This window comes from Myotis myotis, unplaced genomic scaffold (assembly GCF_014108235.1).
Source record: "Myotis myotis isolate mMyoMyo1 unplaced genomic scaffold, mMyoMyo1.p scaffold_m19_p_2, whole genome shotgun sequence".
NCBI classification, from domain to species: Eukaryota; Metazoa; Chordata; class Mammalia; order Chiroptera; family Vespertilionidae; genus Myotis; species Myotis myotis.
In genome coordinates this window covers 74,541,286-74,552,398 of record NW_023416324.1, presented here as the reverse complement: position 1 = coordinate 74,552,398, position 11,113 = coordinate 74,541,286, and positions in this window count along the sequence as shown.

Genomic DNA, 11,113 nt, shown 5'->3' with positions numbered 1-11,113 from the left:
AGGCTAGCTTGTTAGCTTACAGAGCTGGTAACATTTTAGAACTCCCACAGTTTTAGACTAGTTCCAGTTTGCTGCACTTTTGCCACTTCTTTGCCCGGCTGCGTGGCTGTCAGCAGTGCACTGCCCAGCAACACATCCAGAGCCCCCAGTTCCTCAGTGAGCTCACAGCCCCGGTCACTGCGCTCACTGTGGCCCTGCTGGCATGGACACCATACACTCCAGGGGGTGCTCTGCCCTGTTTGTCAACAGGCTCCCCCTCCTCTGCACAATATCCCACCAGCTTTGACCCGTTTGTACCCCACAGGGTTCTTTCCCACAGTCCTCCTGACATTGACATTGCACACCCCTGGCTGCACACTACCCTGCCAGGGAGTGTGCTCCAGACACCTTGCCTCCTCTTGTGGTTTCATTCACCAACATTGTTTCACTTGCAGCCAGGAGAGGTTTTTAATTTATTTATTTACCTTTTCCTGCTTGCCCAACACCTGTGGACCAGCTGCAGCTCAGGCAACCCAGCAAACTTCTCTGCCGTGTGGTGCGCTAGAAGACCAACTTCTCCAGTATGTCTTTTATTTCTCCTTCTTTTTTTTTCTTTTTACACCCAGTATGTCTTGATTCAGCCTTGAGGAGAGAGAGAGAGAGAGAGAGAGAGAGAGAGAGAGAGAGAGAGAGAGAGAGAGAGATCCAGGACCTTGTCTGTAGAAAATTGTTCTAAATTTTATAATCACATGTACAAAGACTTGCTAGAGGTTTACTCAAGTAATCAACAAAACTTTTACTTAAACTACTAATAATGCATCAAGAAGTTAACAGAACCATTTTTAAACTATCCGCAATAAAAAGAAAATAAATTTTGATTAGCCATGAGTGAGAGACTAAATTAGCTATCCAGTATCTTTACAAAAGAGACAAAGAGGTTGAAGCCAAAAAAGTAGGCAAGACTTATTGTAGAGCTGAGTCTGTAAGGTTATTAATAAAAATGTCTATTTTCTTAAGTTTATAATGTGTGTGTTTTTTTTCAGCTTTTACATTTTGAAATCTGTTGCAATTTATTTTTTCATTCCAAATAAATGTTTAATTATACTTAATTTTGTATCCTCAAATTTGTATTTATCTTTCTTAAAGTGGGTCCCTTCCCGAAATGCATAAGCATTGAGTTCCACACAACCTGAGTCTGCCCCTACTGCCACGCATCCTTTTCCTTGAACATGTCCCGCTGAGTGAATTGTCCATGGTATGATACTGTTTTTCAATCCGACTATGCAAGGATTTTGAAAATACTGATGACAGTGATAGTGATGGCTGTGATGACTAATGACTATTTCTTTTATTTCTACAGTGCAAGCTAAATCCATTAACTCCTGGTATAGATTTTTTTGACTATTAAGGTTTCTTCTTCATATCTTCTCATAATTGCACCTACTATAATTTAAACTTACTTCATCTTAATCTTTCCTCACTGCACATTGAGAACTTCTGGTCAACATTTTCCATATATTTCTGTATGTGGTCAATGTTTGTGATAACTCTGTTTTAGCAGAGGACAAAGCTTTCTCCTAGTTTATACATTTATGGTATTGTACACCATGATATTTAAAACCTTATACAAATATCTGATTAATTTGTGTTTACTTATATGCTTAAATAACTGCTTTTACTATTACAAAGTACAAGAAAATTGAATATATATGTTGAGGACCTATTTCATGTACATAAAAAAAGTACATGACAATTACAGTATACAGGGAAATTGAGGACAATGCTAGAGTATGATTTGTGTAGACTTCAATAATTGTGTTTTCAGGTTTTTTATTTTATTTTATTTAAAAGCTAACATTGAAATTGGTAGCCCTAGACATATTTTAGTTTCAAGACTAAGTTTAGCAATTCTCTTATGCAATACACCTTAAGGATTATTCAACACAGCATAAGCAAAATAATAACTATGCTTATATCCTATATTATTTAGTTATGTGGCAAAAGTATAATTTTCTGATATCTGTACTTTCCTGTTTTCATGTGTATGTTTATAGTTTGAATAGATCCCTTTTCTTCTCTCATTATTTTCATTTTTTTTTTAACAGATTGCTCAATCCCAAGACAAACAGCATTTTGAAAATGGGCTAGAAAAACAGTTAAAGAGCCCTACTGGTATTTAGAGCATCGGCCCACACACCAAAGGGTCTCAGGTTTGTTTCCTGGTCAAGGACATGTACCTGGATTGCAGATTCAATCCTGACCCCAGGCCAGGGCACATGCAGGAGGCAACCAATCGATGTGTCTCTCTCCTCTCTCACATCAATGTATCTCTCTCTCTCTCTCTCTCTCTCTCTCTCTCTCTCTCTCTCTCTCTCTCTCTCTCTCCCTCCCTCTCCCACCTGTCTCCTCTCTCTAAAAAGCAATGGAAAAAATATATCCTCATGTAAGGATTAAAAAGAAAGAAAGAAAAAGGGTTACAGAATGATTTAGAACTAATTCAAGAAGGAACAATCTAATTCCTGCTTTGAGCGGACACAGAAGCTGAATAGATGGGGATGTGGAACCTGGGGAGGAAACTGTGAACACTTGCTCTTGGTTATCATTATCCTCCTCTTGTCTAGGAATATGATTGTTGAAATTACCAACAATGTCATGGGCAACTATAATTTACCTTTCTTTGTAACAACTGATAGTTTACCAGTTTTTTCAATGACTTCTACCTATTGGTCATGTTGTTCTCCCCACTCCCCTCCATAATAATCAAATATAGAATAAAATGTATTCGTCTTATAGTGTTTTATATCATTACTAGAGGCCTGTGCACGAAGTTTTTGCACTCAGGGGGTAGGGGGAGTGTCCCTCAGCTTAGTCTGGGAGCCCTTGGGGGATGTCAGACAGCCACAAAGGTGGCTGCACCTGCACCGCTGCACTCTCCAGCCATGAGCCTGGCTTTTGGCTGAATGGCGCTCTCCCTGTGGGAGTGCACTGACCACCAGGGGGCAGCTCCTGTGTTGAGTGTCTGTCCCCTGGTGGTCAGTGTGCATCATAGCTACTGGCTGTTCTGCTGTATGGTTGATTTGCATATTAGCCTTTTATTATATAGGATATACTTGCAGCAATAATATGTCTATTAATTTTTTAGAAGTTATTAAATTGCCACTCACCCATATTTGAAATTCTTTTAAAATTAAAGTTTCTACAATGAAAGATTAGAAAACATGGGGTTATATAATAAGCATGTTGGAGGGGCCCTTAGAGATATTTTAGGACTATCTCTTATTACCCTTATTTCTAAGTGTAGTATAGATGTTATGTACTATGCTGCACAATGCCTTTTAAGCACAAATTTAACAGTGTTTATATTTTATTTGCAGTGTAATGTTTTCAATTACATTTTTAATTTATTATGATAACCTAATAGAATTATTTGTAACTGGAGTTGAATTTTAAAAATAGAATGCAAAGCATAATATTTTATAAAGCATCATATAATTAATTGTGAAGGATATTGAAATAGCATGTACCTGTGGTAGGCTTTTACTAGGTGATAATAATAGTTGTTTAATTGGCTTTAAATGAAAGTAGCTCAAGTGCTTTTTAAAAAATGTCCCACTATTTTTGGATTTCATGCTATATCTTGACAAATGAATCTCTTTATATAATTTTAAGTAACACAAAATATTATACTTAGAATAGTAATTCAATGAAAAAGTCAATAAAAATAAGTAGCCAATAAATATATAGCAAAGTATAACCCAAACTGAGGGGGGATGTGAATAATATCACACAATGATATGTTTTCATCTGAGTATAGCTACTGCTCTAACATTTTTGTTTCTTTTACTATCACAATTTTAGAATGGTCAACATCTCAATCATATATATATATACCTATATATATATACATATATATATATACCTATATATATATACATATATATATATTTACTTTTTATCCAATGATCTGGATTTGTTCTTTGTGTCTTCATGGAGACTGTGTTCTAGACAGTTATAGAAGCATTCTTTTAACTGTATTTTATGGCCTTTGCTCTGTGTTATTCATTCTGTATAACATCTCTGTAGATTTTTTATCTTACCCTGCATCTTGAAACACTTGGATTTTTTTGGCATTTGGACAACATTATTTAAACTAAGATTTTTCTATCTCTAGACTCTTCTTTTTGAATCTCCTAGAGTCACAGAAAATAAGAAAAAAACTAACAAAATTAATAAATGTTTTGTTTTTGAGATTATAAAATTAATTAGACAGTTGGAACTGTGGAAATAATTGGAACTATGAGATTATGTTAGTGAAAAAAAACACACAAGTTTATTTGATTTTCTATTTTGCTCTCATTTGAAAGAAGATTCTAGTGGAGAAAAGGGCACCCTCATGCACCGTTTATGGGAATGCAGACTGTGGAAAATAGTATGGTGTTTTCTCAAAAAATTAAAAATGGAACAGCCTTATGAAACAGTGATCCCACTTCTTATATCTGAAGAAAACCGAAACACTAATTTGAAAGAATTTATGCACTTCATGTTCATTTACAATAGCTGAGATCTGTAAGCAGCCCAAGTGCCCATCAGTAGATCTGTGGATAAAAAAGCTGTGGTACATTTACACAATGGCATACTATGTGACTGTAAAAAAGAAGGAACTCTTACCTTTTGCAACAGCATGGATGAACCTGGATAGTATTATGTTAAGTGAAATAAACCAGCCAGAGAATGACAAATACCATATGACTTCACTTATATGTGGAATCTAATAAAAATGAACTAACAAAACAGAAACTGACTCATAGATACAGAGAACAGACTAACAGCTGTCCAAGGGGAATGTGGTTGCGGGGCTGGGTTAAAAAGGTGAAGGGCTTAAGAAAAAAAAAGTAAAACAACCCAAAAACCTCACAGACACAGACAAGAGCATAGTAATTACCAGAGGGAAAGGAAGGTGGTGGAGGTAGAAGAGGATAAAGGGGACATAAACGGTGACAGAAGGAGACTTTACTTGGTGTGGTGAACACACAATATCAAAATACAGATGATATATTACAGAATTGTACACTTGAAACCTATATAATTGTATTAACAACTGTCACCCCAATAAATTCAATATCAATTTAAAAATAAAAGATGAAGATTCTTTTTTCTTTTTCATATACATGTTTATCTTTCATCCTGTTTAATTTTAGAAGTAGTTCTTATGTTGTTGCATAGTTTTTTTGCTGAAGGTCAGTAAAATATATACTATATCTAAGTATTTTCAAGTAAGTAGTTCAAGTACTAAGCAAAGACACACAGTTCTTTTAGTGATAGGAAAATTCAATTACTATTTATATCCAAAGTTATATTAATGGCACTGGGGCAAGTTCATTATCTTAACATCACTTGTTGATTTTGCTGCCAGTGATTACAATAAAATATAGCAATACTTTTCATTTATAAAGCTTTTAAGCTATATATACAGAGTGCCTGGATCTGAAATGACACTCACAGTGTCCCTTCCTTTGTAGGTCAGTTCACAACTTCACTTTCTGAGACCTGATTAATACATTTGTATGAGGTTCATTTTTCTTATTACTGGGGTCAAAAAGACCAAATTTACTACATGTTCAGATTATTATAAGGATTATCCAATGAAGTCTTGATTTTTTTAAAGCATGTTCTTGTATAAGAATAGGACTTAAAAGAAATAAACAAAAAACAAAGAAAACTTCTGTGTGAAAGACCTACATTAGGGCACAAATTGTATTTTTATGTTTGATTGCAAGGTGACTATAAGGAAATGAGATTGATTTTTATGTATAATTGTAGAAGCATTCATATTATCTTAAAATCACATCCTGACTAGTCCTGTCATCATAAAAGAGCAGAGGATGTTTTAGTTTTCTGCCTAAGACCTGGAGGAAAGATTTCTGTGCTACCTCTTAGCCATTAAAAGGCATCACTACAAAGGTCCGCAGTTGTTAGAAGTTAAACATATTTGCTGAACAGGTTAATTTTCTCCCCGATTTCATTTTGTTCAGGTCAGTTCCCCCTTTTTTTCCCCTCTGTCACTTTCTGTCTTTTCCAAGATTTTTGGATGATTGTTTTACCATGGGTTCCATACCTTGGATAATTCAATACATTTAAACAACACTGAGTTCAATAAGTAAAACTGCTAATTCCTAACATGCCCGCTCTGTCTCTTTACCTTGTGGGCCTTTGGTTCCTTATTGCCGTGTGTGTGTGTGTGTGTGTGTGTGTGTGTGTGTGTGTGTGTTTTAATTTAAAGGGCAGTTCCACACAAAGCACTTTCTAATATAGAGAAACTGTACTTGAAAGTAAGGAAAATGTTAAACCAAATATTTGGTGGAAGCAAAATTATCTCATGTTTTCACATATTTGGTATAAAAACATGTTGAAATAGAAAACTGATGTTACTATAAGCTCTTTAAAAATATTGCCACATTGGAAATTTGAGGATGGAAATTTAAGAAAATTATTTAAAAATTTTTATTTAAATTATTTTTATTAAGCTTATTTAAATATTTCTGTTCAAACTATTCCTATACATGTTCATACTCTGAGTAAACTGAAGCACTGTGAGCTACCAAACATTATAAGTCTTTTAAAAATATCACCATATACATATTCTAGTTAAAGTTATTCTGCTGTGTTCTAGTGACTGCCAAAACACATAGTAATATTATGATAAATCTATCGAGGGACATTTTGGGATATTGTAGTTGAAGAAAATGGTTTTTACATGACAAAAGGGAAAAATATAAGATATTAAGAATAAATACTTTCATAAAAGATCCAAATTTTATAAAAAATGATTTTTAAAATCCCATAATAAACTTATTTAGTTTTTATTTGTACTAAAATTTTTAATTTCATTTTATTTCAGTTAGACTTTTCTCTGAGTGTCTTAGATAAAACAACTAAATAACAAACACCCTCTTTTATTCCCCCCAAAACCAAACAATGTAGGGGAAATTGATATTTTTAAGAATATTTAGGACTTATACTCTTATCTTCAGTTCTATTTCAGAGTAATAAAAGCATAAGTCCACAACGTATTTATTTTCTCTTTTTTTAAATCTTAGAGTAATTGGATTATTAGCCATCTGATTAAAAATGTACACCAGTTCTTATTTTTAATAAAGCAGCCTTCTCAATTCCATTGTGTACATAAAGAGAACACAGGTAGTAGGCAAGTCTATTCTACCACTGCAGATGTAAAGCAGACTTAAAACATACTAGGACAATGTAACATCACTCAAAGTAAATTAAAAATAATTTAAACCTAAAAAGATTTAAAAATGATAAGAATAGTAAATGCATATTATAAAAACCTATACATTTGCTACAAAGAGACCAAAAAGTCAGCACTGAACTGTCTAAAAATTAACAAAAAATTGCAACCTTGATAATTCCATAATTCAGCAGAGTTTATATGTCTAAAATATAAACCAATTGTTCAAGAGGTACAATAATTTTGTACTAGTTCCATAAGAAAAATTCCTTGCAAGGTTTCTCATTAAGAGAATAATGTAAAGAACAGTGTTCTCTGTGATATTCCAGTAGATGAAGAGTTTAGAGGGTCTATTTTTAAAACACTATCTAATCTAATAATAGACAAACATGGTAATTGACCATACCTCCGCTACGCTTCCCATTGGCTAATCAGCAGGATATCCAAATTAACCCAACCAAGATGGCAGCCGGCAGCCACGCAGCTGAAGCAAGCAGGGGGCTTGCTTGCTCCAGTGATAGAGGAAGCCAAGGTTCCCCACCTGCCACAGCCCGGCTCTGAGCTCCACTCTAAGCAACAAAGTTGTAATTATAGAAGCTAAACAAACCTCAGATACCTGCTTTCAGCAGGCCCTGGCCTCGGAGCTGGAGCGGCAATAAAGTTTCAATTATAGAAGGTAAATAAATCCGAGAATTAAAAAAAAGAAAAAAAGGAGAGGCTAGGAGCTTCAGTCACCAGCGGGTTTGGCCAGCCTGAAAACAACCATCAGCCCCTCACCCAGGCACTCAAGCGGGACCCCAACCCTGATCCAGGACACCCTTCAGGGAAAACCAGCTGCCCCCCACCTGTGCACCAGGCCTCTATCCTATATAGTAAAAGGATAATATGCAAACTGACCCTAACAGCAGAAAGACTGGGAATGACTGGTCACTATGACACACACTGACCACCAAGGGGGAGACGCTCAATGCAGGAACTGCCCTCTGGTGGTCAGTGTGCTCCCACAGGGGGAGCTCTGCTAAGCCACAAGCCAGGCTGATGGCTTCCAGTACAGCAGTGGTGGTGGGAGCCTCTCCCGCCTCCTCAGCAGCGCTTAGGAGGATGTCCAACTGCAGCTTAGGTCTGCTCCCCCCTGGCAATTGGACATCCCCGAGGGCTGCTGGGCTGCCAGAGGGATGTCTGATTGCCTGCTTAGGCCCAATCCCCCCAGGAGCAGGCCTAAGCCAGCAGGTGATCATCCCCTGAGGTGTCCCAAACTGCGAGAGGGCACAGGCCTGGCTGAGGGACCCCCCTGCCCTGAGTGCACAAATTTGTGCACTGGGCCTCTAGTATCCTATATAATAACAGAGGAATATGCAATTTAGCCAGGATGCCGTAACATTATGACCAAACAGCAGCGACCTGAGGGGGCATGGCACCTGGCAGGGGCGACGGACCTCAGGCTGTGCCTCTCATCTAGTGGGGCTTGACGGGGACCTCAGGCCGCATCCCCCGCCTGGCAGGGCTTGACAGAGGAACTCAGGCCTTGTCCCTCACCCAGTGGGGCTTGACAGGGAACCTTAGGCCATGCCTCCTGCCCTGGCAGGGATTGATGGGGACTTCAGGCAGTGTCCCCCTCCGACCCCTGTGCTGGGCTGGGGGACCTGAGGCTGTGGCCCCCACCTAGAGGGGCTTGACGGGAGTGGGGCTGGCTGGGTCTGGGTCTCACCCAATGGGGGTGGGGCCAGCCAGGTCTGGTCTCCTGTGTTTTCGAAGCGCATGCGGATGGTGGGCAAGGATTTGACTCTGGGTCCAGCGGCATGCCCCATACTCTGACAGGAGGGAGATTTTCATATACATTTTACTAACTTTCTTTTATTTCTGACACTTCTATTATAGAGAAAGGGCAAATAACAATATTAAAATATTTCCTCTAATTAATTCCCTTTTATTTTTTTTATTTTTTTATATTTTTTATTGATTAAGATATTACATATGTGTCCTTATCCCCATGTTACCCTCACCCCCCCCCCCCCCCGTTGTCCGTGTCCATTGGTTAGGCCTATATGCTTGCATATAAGTCCTTTGGTTGGTCTTTCCCCCTTACCCCCACCCTCCCTTACCTTCCCTCCAAGGCCCGACAGTCCAATCAATGCCTCTCCGTCTCTGGATCAGTCCTTGTTCATCAGTTTATGTTGTTCATTATATTCCACAAATGAGTGAGATCCTGTGGTATTTATCCGCTCTCCAGTTCCATCCATGCTGTGGCAAATGGTAAGAGTTCCTTTTTCTTCTTCCTCTTCTTAAAGAATACCTTTCAGCATTTCATATAATGCTGGTTTGGTGGTGATGAACTCCTTTAGCGTTTTCTTATCTGTGAAGCTCTTTATCTGACTTCAATTCTGAATGATAGCTTTGCTGGATAAAGTAATCTTGGTTGTAGGTTCTTGGCATTCATCACTTTGAATATTTCTTGCCACTCTCTTCTGGCTTGCATGGTTTCTGTTGAGAAATCAGCTGACAGTCGTATGGGTACTCCCTTATAGGTAACTGACTGTCTTTCTCTTGCTGCTTTTAAGATTCTCTCTTTGTCTTTTGCTCTTGGCATTTTAATTATGATGTGTCTTGGTGTGGTCCTCTTTGGGTTCCTTTTGTTTGGGGTTCTCTGCACTTCCTGGACTTGTAAGTCTATTTCTTTGACCAGGTAGGGGAAGTTTTCTGTCATTATTTCTTCAAATAGGTTTTCAATATCTTGCCCTCTCTTTTCTTCTGGTACCCCTATAATTCTGATGTTGGTACGCTTGAAGTTTTCCCAGAGGCTCCTTACACTATCTTTATATTTTTGGAATCTTTTTTCTTTTTTCTTTTTTGGTTGGGTCCTTTTTGTTTCTTTGTATTTCAAATCTTTGACTTGATTCTTGGGATCCTCTTTTCTGCCGTTGGATCTCTGTATATTATTCTTTATTTCAGTCAGTGTATGCTTAATTTCTAGTTGGTCCTTTTTCATATCCTCGAGAGTCTCACTAGATTTATCGAGGATCTCACTAAATTTATCAGCGGTTTCCATAAAATTCTTGAAAAACCTTATAAATGTGGCCTTGAACTCTATATCCAGTCGTTTGATTTCCTCCATTTCTGTCATTTATGACCTGTTTCTTTGTCTTCGCATTTTTTATGCTTCCCTGTGTTGGTAGAGTGGTTTTGTGTGCTAGGTGTCCTGTAGGGCCCAGTGGCTCAGCCTCCCCAGTTACCTGAGATGGACACTCTTGGTGTACCCCCTTGTGGGCTTTTTGCACAGTCTTATTGTAGTTATGCCTTGATTGTTGTAGGATCACTGGGAGGAATTGACCTCCAGGCCAATTGGCAGTGAGAATCAGCTGTGTCTGCAGTGGGAGAACTTCTGTGCTGAGGACACCCTTCTGGGGCAAGACTTGCTTCAGTGGGGTTTTGGTGCTCACTGAGTCTGCACCCTGAGTGTGTCCCTTATGGATCTGAGGAGTTGTAATCGGGATGGTCCCCCTCTGACCACTGGGTACACTGGCTCTTGGATCTAAGGAGGTGCTAATTTAGTCTCTGCCTGAGGTTACACAGCAGTAGCTACGAAGGGAACTGCAGATTCCCCTTCCTTTTTTGGAGTTTGGAGGTACCCTGATGAGGCCCAGCTGTGAAGCAATGCAAGCCACTGTGGGGCCTTGGGCCTTCTCTTGGAAGTTCTGGGTCTGTCTGGCCCAGCTGCAGTTAGGTAATTTTCAGGTTGCAAAGGACCGGGGCATTCATATGCAAAAGCCTCTGCTGCAGCCTGGGTGGGGTGGGGTCTCAAGGAATCAAAGGGCGGAGCAAGCCACTATGGTGGATTCTCAGCCCTGTCCTAAGGGGCCCCACGTCTCAGTGTCCAGGTAATTGCTGCAC